This window comes from Oryx dammah, unplaced genomic scaffold (assembly GCF_014754425.2).
Source record: "Oryx dammah isolate SB20612 unplaced genomic scaffold, SCBI_Odam_1.1 HiC_scaffold_4, whole genome shotgun sequence".
NCBI classification, from domain to species: domain Eukaryota; kingdom Metazoa; phylum Chordata; class Mammalia; order Artiodactyla; family Bovidae; genus Oryx; species Oryx dammah.
This window is the reverse complement of record NW_024070188.1, coordinates 83134731-83149090: the sequence shown is the minus strand read 5'-3', so window position 1 is coordinate 83149090 and position 14360 is coordinate 83134731. Positions and strand designations below refer to the sequence as shown.

Here is a 14360-nt window from a genome sequence, read left to right as displayed (position 1 = left end):
TTACTCCAGGGTGCCTTCCCCTCATCCCTGCTTACCACCCCTCCGCCCTTACACACACTTGTGCAGGTATGCAGACAAGCCCGCAGCTCCCTTCGCTGCTTCATCTATCTCCAAAGTGCTTATCACCGTCTAACAGATGCATCTTTTTATTCCTTTGCTTTATTTATTTACTTTTGGCTGTGTCTTCCTTGCTGCATGCAGGCTTTCTCCAGTTGCAGAGAGGAATGGGAGCTGCTCTGTAGCTGCAGTGGCGTCTCTTGTTGTGGAGCCCGGCTCTAGGGTGCGAGGGCTTCAGGTGTGCGGCTGGTGGGCTCAGCAGTCCTTGCATACAGACTCAGTTGCCCCAGGGCAGGTAGAATCTTCCTGGACCAGGGATTGAACCTGTGTCTCCTGCGTTGGCAGGCAGATTCTTAATCCCTGGACCACCAAGGAAGTCCTGCCGTGTTTACTTATTTTTCTGGTGTCCCCTGCCTAGGATGCAGGTTTCATGAGGGCAGAAAGTTCTGCTTTGTTCATTTCTATCTTGTGACCCCCTAGATCATTGCTTGGTTCATAGTAGTCGCTCTGTAGTTGTGGAATAAATGGATGCTTCCTGACACCACGGCTTACACACACACACACACACACACACACGTATGGCTTCTTCTCTTCTACTCCACCACTGTCTTTGTCCACAGTGCCATGGGGGCTCCTCACCCACAGCAGCTTTTCTGGGGGCCAGCCCGCCCTCCTCACTGCCTTCCCCCAGAGCAGCTCCGAGGTGCTTCCTTGAAGGGCTTGCCTTGTTTCCAAATTAAACACTCATTTCTCACCCTCCCTGTCAAGATCCCAACCTATATCCCTCACCAAGTTGTCCCCCCATGTGACAGCCAAACATAACACGACTTGCTAATCCTCAAATCCTTCCTTAACTTCCCTAAATCCTAGCCTGTCCACACGACGTTTCTTCTTCCTGGCATCTCGCCCTCCCATCCTCACGGCTACGGCCCAGCAAGGCCTGGGCGCAATGTCAGCACCCCTCTGCTGAGTCCTCTGCAACTGCCTCGACCGCTAATGAGTCTTCTAATGAGTCATTTGTTCACATCAGATGACCAAAATACTGGACCTTCAGCATCAGTCCTTCCAGTGAATAGTCAGAGTTGATCTCCCTTAAGATTGACCAGTTTGATCACCTTGCAGTTCAAGGGACTTTCTTCTCTAGCACCACAATTCAACTGCATCAATTGTTTGGCCTTCTGCCTTCTTTTGTTATATCTTAGATGTGCCGCTATGAAGAACTAAGACTCCTAGACACAGATGAAGTCTTTGTCACGTGCCTTCAAGTCCTGTCCTTATCATCCCTGCGTTCTCCCAGGGCAGCTACCAGGCCCTTTCTCTGGAAGGTGGGCCTGGGGGAGAGTCGTGCAGGCCCAAGAAGAGGGCTCAGGACCACCGGCAGGGAATCCTGGGATCTCAGGTCCCAGTGTGGGGTGGGGGTGGGGAGTGTGGGAGGTGAGGGGCAGGAAGATGGGAAGGGGGGTGGGCTTCAGGTGGGTACACCCGCTTGGCCCTAGGGGAGAGGAAGGGGAGAGTGTTGTCCCCTTTGGTAAAGGCTTAGGCCCTTCCTTGTCCAGGTAGCTGTTATGAAGATGTTACTCATATCATCCATATTTTAACCCTTTTTATACCTAAGTACTACAAACAACTATACAGGGGTCCCTTGCTCTTCAAAAGTTTGTTTTATGACACTTTACTTTTATGAAAGAACAGCATCAGCACCTGATTTTTTCCTAACCAAAAGAAATCAAAGAGGATTTTCACTTTTATAATGAAAGATGAAAATTGAAAATAGCCTTCAGTGTTTGTTTTGCAGCGAGTCGTTCAAGAAGCAATGTGCACCCCAGCAGGGAGAGTGGCCCTGCCTAGCAGCGCCTACCCCAGAAGCTACCTGGATCATTCCACCTTCAAGGCGGCATAGGTTTGAATTGCCCGTGAGCATCTGTGCTTCATCTCTGTTTATTTTCTGCATCTGTTAGCAAGGTGTGTCCTAAGGCGACTGCTTCTTTGCTTTTCCACATTTCAGCTTAGGAGAGGTTTCATCGGAAAGCTCTACTTTCGGAGAATGGGGGGAACCTGCATAGTACTTGGGGTGCTTTGAAATTTACACAAATGGTACCATATTCTGTATTTTTCTGTCACTTCCTTTTTTACTCCACATTATATTTTTGAGACCTGTAAGTCTTGATAAATGTGGATCTCGCTCATTTACTGCTAGGTATCATTCAATTGCATGGCTGTACTACAATTTATTCCAGAAATATTCAGCTCATTTCCAATTTTTCATAATTATAAATGATATGGCAGTGAACTTGTAGTGCACGTTCCTTTGGCAAGAACTGATCTAAAGTAAATGTCTACAAATAGACTCAGGACCATCAGTTCAGTTCAGTCAGTCAGTCATGTCCGACTCTTTGCAACCCCATGGACTGCAGCACGCCAGGCCTCCCTGTCCATTACCACCTCCTGGAGTTCACTCAAACTCATGTCCATGGTGTCAGTGATGCCATCCAACCATCTCATCCTCTGTGGTCCCCTTCTCCTCCTGCCTTCAGTCTTTCCCAGCATCGGGATCTTTTCAAATGAGTCAGTTCTTCGGAACAGGTTGCCAAATATTGGAGTTTCAGCTTCAACATCAGTCCTTCCAATAATTATTTGGGACTGATTTCCTGTAGGATTGACTGGTTGGATCTCCTTGCAGTCCAAGGGACTCTCAAGAGTCTTCTCCAACACCACAGTTCAAAATCAATTCTTCGGCACTCAGCTTTCATTATAATCCAACTCTCACATCCATACGTGACTACTGGAAAAACTATAGCTTTGACTATATGGATCTTTGTTGGCAAAGTAATGTCTCTGCTTTTTAATATTCTGTCTAGGTTGGTCATAGCTTTTCTTCCAAGGAGCAAACATGTTTTAATTTCATGGCTCCAGTCACCATCTGCAGTGATTTTGGAATGCAAAAAAAAAAAAAATAAATTCTTTCCCTATTTCCATTGTTTCCCCATCTATTTGCCATGAAGTGATGGGACCAGATGCCATGATCTTAGTTTTCTGAATGTTGACTTTTAAGCCAACTTTTTCACTCTCCTCTTTCACTTCCATCAAGAGGCTTTTTAGTTCTTCTTCAATTTCTGCCATAAGGGTGGTATCATCTGCGTATCTGAGGTTATTGATATTTCTCCTGGCAATCTTGATTCCAGCTTGTACTTTATCCAGCTCAGCATTTAGCATGATGTACTCTGCATATAAGTTAAATAAGCAGGGTGACAAGGTACAGCCTTGGCATACTCCTTTCCCAATTTGGAACCAGACCGTTGTTCCATGTCCAGCTCTAACTGTTGCGTCAGGACCATAGTATGTACCTATTTTGAGCTTCACCAGATGTCGCCAAATTGCTTTCAGTAGGTGGCCCCAATTCATGTCTCATCAGCAACCTGTGAGATCATCCCCATCCACACTAACACATGTGCTTGTTACCCTCAAGTGCAGTAGCAGACGCTATGGGTTTGAAACGCAGTGCCATTGTTTTGATTTACACACTACTGATTTGGTCAGACTGAGCACGTTTGCATTGAATCCCATGGAGAGAGGAGCCTGGTGGACTGCAGTCCATGGGGTTGCAGAGTCGCACAGGATGGAAAGTGACTTAGCACTTAACATTCATCATTTAGGTTTGTCTTCCACGAGTCACTTCTCATAACCTCTGCCTGTGTTCTCTTTGTTACTTGTTTTTTTCCTACTGAAGTTTTTGAAAATTACTTGTTTATTTGTTTACTTTGCTTCTTTGTCAGCTATGTATGTTCTATCTCTTCAATCTGTGGCTTGTCTTTTTTCTTTAAATTGGTATAATTGGAAGAAAAGCTATGACAAACCTAGACAGCAAATAAAAAGCAGAGACATCACTTTGCTCACAAAGGGCCCTGTAGACAAAGCTGTTTTTTTTTTTTTTTTTCCAGTACTCATGTATAGATGTGAGATTTGGACCATAAACAAGGCTGAGTGCCAAAGGACTGATGGTTTTGAATTTTGGTGCTGGAGAAAACTCTTGAGAGTTTTAGACTGCACCGAGATCAAACCAGTCCATTCTAAAGAAAATCAATCCAGAATATTCATTGGAAGGACTGATGCTGAAGCTGAAACTCTACTACTTTGAGCACCTGATGTGATGAACCAACTATTGGAAATGACCCTGATGCTGGGAAAGATTGAGGGCAGGAGGAGAAGGGGATGACAGAGGATGAAGTGGTTGGATGGCATCACTGACTCAATGGACATGAGTTTGAGCAAGCTCTGGGAGACAGTGAAGGACAGGGAAGCCTGGCGTGCTGCCATCATGGGGTTGCAAAGAGTCAGACACGACTTAGCGACTGAACAACAAATAATTGCCCTACAATTTTGTGTTAGGTCCTGCTGTACAATGAGTGAATCAGCTATATGTATAAATATATCCCCTCCCTCTTGGACTGTGGCTTGTCCTCTCACTCTGTAGTGTCTTGGTGACTACAAGTTTAAATTCTGATGTAGTACCATGTGTCAATTTGTTTTATAGCTTCTGCTTTTTTATCTTCCAAAAAGAAAAAATAAAATGCATGAAAGGGTTTCTGGGCTCTTTGTTCTCTTTTATGGCTCTACATGTCTATTTCCAGGACAGTATTTTACTATTAACCACAATAATTCTGTAACAATTCTTAGTATTTGGGAGGACAAGTCTCATCCCTTCTCTCCCCTTACTTTGTTCCTTTTCAGAGTCATCTTGGCAATTTGGGATTTTCTTTTTCTTCTGTATAAATTTTAGCCTTTATTAAGTTCCATAGAAATTCAGTTGGGATTTTGATGTAAAATTATGTGTGAGTTTTATTTCTCCCATTACTCTGTAGATTTTTGAGAGAAAGGCCAAATCATGTTTCTCTTTCTATCTTTAAACAGTGATATCTGTTTCATATCTGCACTGTCCAATAAGGTACCATTAGCCATATGTGGCCATTTGCATTTAAATTAAAATTAAGTGAAATGAAAGGCTCTGTTCTTAGCGAGTCACGATTCAAGCACTTGATAAACACATGCACGATTGGTGACTGCCATATTGGACTATGATAAAGAGCATTTCCAGCAACACAGGAAGTTCTGTTGGACAGAGCTGGTCCAGACATGTGTGCATGCATGCTAAGTGGCTTCAGCTGTGTCGGACTCTTTTCGACCCTTTGGACAGCAGCCCACCAGGCTCCTCTGTCCGTGGGATTCTCCAGGCAAGAATACTGGAGTGGGTTGCCATGTCCTTCTCCAGGGGATCTTCCCGACCCACGGATCGACCCAGCACCTCTTCGTTCTCCTGCATTGGCAGACGGGTTCTAGGGCCGCCTGGGAAGCCTGTTCCAGACGTAGTGAACGGTAAATGCTTGCTGAATAGGACCAATAACAATCTATTGGCCCACAACTCTCAGCTTTTGTTGAACATACAGACTTTAACTCTTTTTGAAAAGGTAATTATTGGGGGTTTTTTTACCTAAAATTTTATAGTTGGTATTTTTAAAATCACGTTTAGGAATGGATATACCTATTAGTATTATTAGTATTTATTCACCACATATTGAATTACCAAAATACGTCATAATGACATTTGTGCTTTTTGTAGAGCACCAAAAAAGATTGGTTTCCTTGGGAATGTTGCAATAAATCTTGAAATAAAACTTTTGAAAACAATCCACTGACAGAAACTTTGGCAAGTGACTTGGAGCACGTGCTCCAGCCTCAAGGGGAAAAAAGAGAAGTCATGGTTTCTTTTTGTTTTTTAACAAATGGGTATGAATATTTAAAACACTCTCATTCTTACCTTATTTGGAATGGAGTTGCTATTTGTTGGGCTTCCCAGGTGGCATGGTGGTAAAAAATCCTCGTTGCAAGAGACATGGGTTTGATCCCTGGGTGGGGAAAATCCCATGGAATAGGAAATGGCAACCCACTCCAATATTCTTTTTTTAAATTTTTATTTTTTTAGATTATGAAAGTATGATAACACATATACAGGAGATTTGGAAAATACAGAACAAAGTTACATATAGTTCCACTATATATTACAATTATTTTTTTAGGTAGATCAATTAAGAATTTTTAGTTGGACTTTCAATATCAAACTCTCAAAAATTAATAGAATGAATATACAGAGAGGTATAAGAATAAAGTAGACCTGGAAAGCACTGTGAACCAATTCAACATAATTAAAATTTATATAATTTTCACACAATAGTAGGATAAATATTCTATTCAAGTTCCCATAGACTGTAAACTAGGAGACACTGGAACATATCCAGGGACATCAGACAAGGTGCAAAAAATTCATGGACTAAAGTCATTGAAATCGTGCAGAATCTGTTCTCTTATCACTGTGGAATTATGTTAGAAGTCAATATCAAAAGATATTTTAAAATAGCCCACATCTTTCCAAATGTAATCTGATATTTACCAAGAGAGATCTTAGCCATCGAAAGCCTCAACAAAGTCAGAAAACTGAAAAAAACAGAGTGGGTGATTGCAGATGAGAAAGCATTTAAATTAGAAAGAATCTAAATGATAAATTAATATTAAAGATACTTTAAACAATATCCCATGTATTTGAAAATTAAATGTTCACTTTTAAGTGATGAATGTTTCTAAAAAACCATAACAAGGAAAATAAGAAATATTGATTATAGAATAAAAATGAGAAGAGAATTTACTGGAATTTGTTGCATGTAGCTGAACTGCTCAATGCAATTAAATACAATGTCCACTCCATTATTCTTGCCTGGAAAATTCCATGGCCAAAAGAGCCTGGCGGGCTACAGTCCATGGGGTTGTGGACTCTGCAAAGAGTCAGACACAACTGAGCGACTAAGTGTGCGTGCGCGTGCACGCGTGTGCACACACACAGACACACACACACACACACACAGGGCTATTTGTTACTTTAGTGTGTGAATGTAGTAAAAACCACAGGGCACTTCCCTTGTTATATGGCAGAATACTGGAGCCTAATGTTGATATAGACTGCCCAATATTCATTTCTTTCCCTGGCCCATTCTCTCACTAGTTGACTATAATTTGGACTTCCCTAGAGGAAAGCTTCTGGTTTGGGAGACAGTATCACAGATACTATTATTCTTTGGCAATAGATCCTTTCTGTACTTGAAGTATCTAGGATCTTGGACTTCTCCAAAGTCATCTTTGGAGAAGATGGTAGCCATGAAGAAAATGCTAAATAGAGCTAAAAATATTCCAGAGTTGAATTTTGGCAAGGTAGAAAAACCCAATCTAGCTTAAGAGATTGGAGAGTTCATACTTACTCTCCAAATAGATACAAAAGCAAGTCTTTTGCCCCATTCCTTCCAACAGTTGTTTTGTGTCATTTTAACAAGCGCAAGGTGAAGCGTGTTCTCTCTCTTGAAAACCTTTCCATCACACATGGTTTAGGCCAGGAATGGTAAGTGGGTTTTTTCTGTCCCACGCCTGTCACTGGGCAGGAGCCATCCGGAGCACCATGTTGAGGGTACCTCTGAGGTGGGGAGGAGGTCAGATCATGACTGACAAGGAACAGAGGCGGAGGAAAGGGGAAATGAGCTTGAGGGCAAAAGATAAGTCAGCTTCTGTCATCCGTGTAGCTCGGGAAGTGCCAGGCTGACACGATATTCTCCGTGGGTCTCCAGAACTCTTAGGACATCTATTACTTTGGGGATTTGGCCACTATGCTATTAAGTGCTAAAATATTGCCCAGAAGTTTCTGCAATTGGACCTCATTCTGGATGAAACTGTCTTTCAGGGAGGACCCTTCAACCGTGTGGTGGTGGTCCCTCTGGGCACAGCACTCAGAAGCCATCCACCGTTTCCGACGCAGTACCACTGTCCACAAATCACAGTAATGCTGTCCTCACTTGGGAGAAGGCAGTTTCAGGAGATTCGCAGGCACCAATTAAAATCTGAGTGACATTTAATTTAAATTGAACTTAAATGTCCCTGGTGGCTCAGACGGTAAATAATTCACCTGTACTGCGGGAGACCTGGGTTCAAACCCTGGGTCAGGAAGATCCCCTGGAGAAGAGAATGGCAACTCACTCCAGTATTCTTGCCTGGAGATTCCCATGGATGGAGGAGCCTGGCAGGATTGCAAAGACTCAGACAGGACTGAATGACTAAGTGTGCGCGCAAACACACACACACACACACAATTGAATTTAGAAACTGGAGAATAACACATTCACTGAAAATGATATTATATTGACATAGTTACTGAAATGGAGTGATGCTTACATGTTCTGTAAAAGAAACAGCTTCAAAGACTGCATGTGATATCAGTGCCTCCCATAAATGATAAGGAGGCCTGTTTATTTGTTTGTCAACCTGTTTCTGATTTACTGCAGACCAAAGTGTGGTCTTACTGGGCATGAATCGTCTGCTTCTCAAGACACGGACACCCTCAAGGTGAATTCAACAATATCTGGTCTACATCCCATTCAAGGAGACCTGTCCACCATTCACACACTGGATGTCATGGTGATGCCAGATTGATGGAAAAGTTTCTAAATGCTCACCTCCAATTTTTGCATTTATCAGATTGCAGGCAGGGGACAACAATTCACACACCAGCTTTACCAGTGCATTCTGTGCAATCCTGTATTTTGCACAATAATGTAGATCTCCAGAGGAATTCTTCATTGTACCCCAAGCACAAACAGATGCTGAACCACTCACTGTAGGCAATGAATGATTTCCAGAGTCTAGGCTTGAAAGATGGTCTGGACACATGAGCTCTGTGTTAGCAGAGTCTCAGAAAGGGGCTCTGAGTGCTTCGCTGGTTTTGAGTCTGAGCGGTTTTCTATTTGTGGGTTCCTTTCCTTTTGGAATTACTTTTTGTTTGTATTTTTCAAGTTACCGATGTCTACTTTCCCTATACTGGAGTCAAAGAGTTCTGGTTGGGCCAATAAATAATTTATTTCTAAAAGTACAATGAAATTAAGATAATTAGACTATTTCCTGGCTGTAAAATACAATGAGTTCAAGCTCTCTTTTCCTTTAAATACAAAAATAACATACAGTAATCCAGGTCATATTTAGTACAATTTAACATATATATATGTATTGTTGTTGGCATTTATTTGCTAAGTCACGTCCGACTCCTTTGCAACCCCATGGACTGTAGCTCACCAGGCTCCACTGTCCATGGGCTTCCCCAGGCAGGAATAATGGAGTGGGTTGCCATTTCATTCTCCAAGGTATCTTCCTGACCCAGGGATTGAACTCCCATCCCTTGCGTCTCTTGCACTGGCAGGTGGGTTCTTTACCACTGAGCCACCCTGGAAGCCATATATATGTACACTTGTGTGTGCTGAGTTGTTTCAGTCGTGTCCAACTCTGTGTGACCCATGGACTATAGCCCACCAGCCTCCTCTGTCCATGGGATTCTCCAGGCAAGAATATTGGAGTGGGTTGCCATGCCCTTCTCCAGGGGATCTTCCCGACCTAGGGATTGAACTCATGTCCCTTACATCTCTTGCACTGACAGGCTGGTTCTTTACCACTGACTACCAGGGAAGCTATATATATATATGTGTGTGTGTGTGTGTGTGTGTGTACACTGGTTTTCTTTTTTTTAATGGCCTGCTTAAATTATTTATTACTATTAAATCACAGACAGACTCTTATCTTATCTATAGACTCCTCTGTCCATGGAATTCTCCAGGCAAGAATACTGCGTTGGGTACAGATTGGTTTTCTAATGCAAGTTATAGAATGCTGGCAGACAGAACATTCATTGTCATGAGATTTTAAAACTATGTCTTAAACATGAAAAGGTGAAAGCTCCCTGAAAAATTCAAAATGGACACTTTCTAAAATGGGGCTCAAAGGAATAATACAAAGAGAACACGAATACCTACTAGGAAATGTTGATGTAAATAGCAATGTTATATGGACTGCTGGACAGGAGCCGAGAATGCCAGGCTGCGACAGTGCAGGAGCAGCCAAGAGGAGCTACCGCCCCCGCGAGGCCAGGGGCGGCGGCCTGGAGGAGCAACCCCATGTCCAAGGAGCGGTGGCTGCGCAGGCGCAGGAGGGCCGAGAGGAGCTACTCTGCGTTCAAGGTCAGGAGGAGGGGCGGTGAGGAGATACCCCTCATCCAAGGTAAGGAGCAGCGGCTGTGCTCTGCTGGAGCAGCCGTGAAGAGATACCCCACGTCCAAGGTAAGAGAAACCCAAGTAAGACGGTAGGTGTTGCAAGAGGGCATCAGAGGGCAGACACACTGAAACCATAATCACAGAAAACTAGTCAATTGAATCACACTAGGACCACAGCCTTGTCTAACTCAGTGAAACTAAGCCATAGCCTTGGGGCCACCCAAGAAAGGCGGGTCATGATGGAGAGGTCTGACAGAACGTGGTCCACTGGAGAAGGGAATGGCAAACCACTTCAGTATTCTTGCCTTGAGAACCCCATGAATAGTATGAAAAGGCAAAATGATAGGATACTGAAAGAGGAACTCCTCAGGTCAGTAGGTGCCCAATATGCTACTGGAGGTCAGTGGAGAAAGAATGAAGGGATGGAGCCAAAGCAAAAACAATACCCAGTTGTGGATGTGACTGGTGATAAAAGCAAGGTCCGATGCTGTAAAGAGCAATATTGCATAGGAACCTGGAATGTCAGCTCCATGAATCAAGGCAAATTGGAAGTGGTCAAACAGGAGATGGCAAGAGTGAACATCGACATTCTAGGAATCAGCGAACTAAAATGGACTGGAATGGGTGAATTTAACTCAGATGACCATTATATCTACTACTGTGGGCAGGAATCCCTTAGAAGAAATGGAGTAGCCATCATGGTCAACAAAAGAGTCCAAAATGCAGTACTTGGATGCAATCTCAAAAACGACAGAATGATCTCTGTTCATCTCCAAGGCAAACCACTCAGTATCACAGTTATCCAAGTCTATGCCCCAGCCAGTAATGCTGAAGAAGCTGAAGTTGAATGGTTCTATGAAGACCTACAAGACCTTTTAGAACTAACACCCAAAAAAGATGTCCTTTTCATTATAGGGGACTAGAATGCAAAAGTAGAAAGTCAAGAAACACTTGGAGTAACAGGCAAATTTGGCCTTGGAATGCGGAATGAAGCAGGGCAAAGACTAATAGAGTTTTGCCAAGAAAATGTACTGGTCATAGCAAACACCCTCTTCCAACAACACAAGAGAAGACTCTACACTTGGACATCACCAGATGGTCAACACCAAAATCAGATTGATTATATTCTTTGCAGCCTAAGATGGAGAAGCTCTATACAGTCAACAAAAAGAAGACCAGGAGCTGATTGGGGCTCAGATCATGAACTCCTTATTACCAAATTCAGACTCAAATTGAAGAAAGTAGGGAAAACCGCTAGACCATTCAGGTATGACCTAAATCAAATCCCTTATGATCATACAGTGGAAGTGAGAAATTGATTTAAGGGCCTAGATCTGATAGATAGAGTGCCTGATGAACTATGGAATGAGGTTCATGACATTGTACAGGAGACAGGGATCAAGACCATCCCCATGGAAAAGAAATGCAAAAAAGCAAAATGGCTGTCTGGGGAGGCCTTACAAATAGCTGCGAAAAGAAGAGAGGCGAAAAGCAAAGGAGAAAAGGGAAGATATAAGCATCTGAATGCAGAGTTCCAAAGAATAGCAAGAAGAGATAAGAAAGCCTTCTTCAGCAATCAATGCAAAGAAATAGAGGAAAAGAACAGAATGGGAAAGACTAGAGATCTCTTCAAGAAAATTAGAGATACCAAGGGAACATTTCATGCAAAGATGGTCTCGATAAAGGACAGAAATGGTCTGGACCTAACAGAAGCAGAAGATATTAAGAAGAGATGGCAGGAATACACAGAAGAACTGTACAAAAAAGATCTTCAAGACCCAGATAGTCATGATGATGTAATCACTCACCTAGAGCCAGACATCTTGGAATGTGAAGTCAAGTGGGCCTTAGAAAGCATCACTACAAACAAAGCTAGTGGAGGTGATGGCATTCCAGTTGAGCTATGTCAAATCCTGAAAAATGATGCTGTGAAAGTGCTGCACTCAACATGCCAGCAAGTTTGGAAAACTCAGCAGTGGCCACAGGACTGGAAAAGGTCAGTTTTCATTCCAATCCCAAAGAAAGGCAATGCCAAAGAATGCTCAAACTACCACAGAATTGCACTCATCTCACACGCTAGTAAAGTAATGCTCAAAATTCTGCAAGCCAGGCTTCAGCAATACATGAACCGTGAACTCCCCAATGTTCAAGCTGGTTTTAGAAAAGGCAGAGGAACCAGAGATCAAACTGCCAACATCTGCTGGATCATGGAAAAAGCAAGAGAGTTCCAGAAAAACATCTATTTCTGCTTTATTGACTATGCCAAAGCCTTTGACTGTGTGGATCACAATAAACTGTGGAAAATTCTGAAAGAGATAGGAATACCAGATCACCTGACCTGCCTCTTGAGAAACCTATATGCATGTCAGGAAGCAACAGTTAGAACTGGACATGGAACAACAGGCTGGTTCCAAATAGGAAAAGGAGTACGTCAAGGCTGTATATTGTCACCCTGCTTATTTAACTTATATGCAGAGTACATCATGAGAAACGTTGGGCTGGAAGAAGCACAAGCTGGAATCAAGATTGCCAGGAGAAATATCAATAACCTCAGATATGCAGATGACACCACTCTTATGGCAGAAAGTGAAGAGGAACTAAAAAGCCTCTTGATGAAAGTGAAAGTGGAGAGTGAAAAAGTTGGCCTAAAGCTCATCATTCAGAAAATGAAGATCAATGGCATCCGGTCCCATCACTTCATGGGAAATAGATGGGGATACAGTGGAAACAGTGTCAGACTTTATTTTTTTGGGCTCCAGAATCACTGCAGATGGTGATTGCAGCCATGAAATTAAAAGATGCTTACTCCTTGGAAGAAAAGTTATGACCCACCTATATAGCATATTGAAAAGCAGAGACATTACTTTGCCACCAAAGGTCTGTCTAGTCAAGGCTATGGTTTTTCCAGTGGTTATGTATGGATGTGAGAGTTGGACTGTGAAGAAAGCTGAGTGCCAAAGAATTGATGCTTTTGAACTGTGGTGTTGGAGAAGACTCTTGAGAGTCCCTTGGACTGCAAGGAGATCCAACCAGTCCATTCTGAAGGAGATCAGCCCTGGGATTTCTTTGGAAGGACTGATGCTAAAGCTGAAACTCCAGTGCTTTGGCCACCTCATGCGAAGAGTTGACTCATTGGAAAAGACTCTGATGCTGGGAGGGATTGGGGGCAGGAGGAGAAGGGGACGACCGAGGATGAGATACCTGGATGGCATCACAGACTCAATGGACGTGAGTCTGAGTGAACTCTGGGAGTTGGTGATGAACAGGGAGGCCTGGCGTGCTGCAATTCATGGGGTCGTAAAGAGTCGGACATGACTGAGCGACTGAACTGAACTGAGACAGGAGCACATAGAAACATTTGCATTCTTATTGATTAATTTTTCTGTCTTTTTTATTGCATTAATTGTGATCTAGATGATTTTACCATTTATCTTGAGTATTGTCTTTGGAAGGCTATATTTTAGACATGCTATAAATAGTAGCCGAAAAGGCCAGGCAGAAGAGAAAGCGTTTGTAGATAAGAAATGAATACAAGCAGTAAAATGGGGAGAGAATAGTAACTCTGTGTTCCATTTTCATATTTAGATGTCCTAGACTGTGGAATTCAAAGTCTAAATTCTAATCCCAAATTTACAGTGAGATACAAGTATGCAAGACTTATCTATTTTTCCTAAAAACAGAATAGAATGCTCTAGCGTTCCCCATTTCTAGCAGTTCACATCCCCTTGCTGAGAACGGGGGTCTCTCTATGTGTCCACAGGGGCAACCCCGTCACCTTTCTTGGTTCTCAAGAGCCTAGGGTGATGACAGCCACACCTAAGCCCCGTAACGTCTCCTCCTCCGGAAGCAGAAGCTCCCTACTTAAGCTCCTGGGAGGCAGGCGGATCCCTCATTCCATTCACACCATGTAACTCCACATCTACTCCATGCTCATCCCTGACCCTCAGGGTCTCTGTTAACATTCACAGAACAGAACTCCACTGTGTGTTTTCCTGTTATATCCCTTTTACTCCTCAGAACCACGCTAACAGGATCCATCATCCTTTTCAGATTGGAAAATGGAGACCTGGAACGATTAACATCACTCGTCCAAACGCCCCACCAGTTTAAGTGGTTTATGGGAAATTTAGACCATATCTCCTCTCCTGGACCATCTGCAGGCAGGAGTCCTCGTCCTCC

The 14360-nt window shown here is 43.1% G+C and overlaps 1 long non-coding RNA gene across 1 annotated transcript; it reads left to right on the top strand.

The window, feature by feature from the left end:
- Positions 1-1137: 1137 nt before the first annotated feature.
- Positions 1138-8061, top strand: LOC120862821. Its single transcript, XR_005720854.1, has 3 exons — positions 1138-1382; positions 1853-2019; positions 7832-8061. It is a non-coding gene; the product is annotated as an uncharacterized LOC120862821 (long non-coding RNA).
- The last annotated feature ends 6299 nt before the right edge of the window (positions 8062-14360 follow it).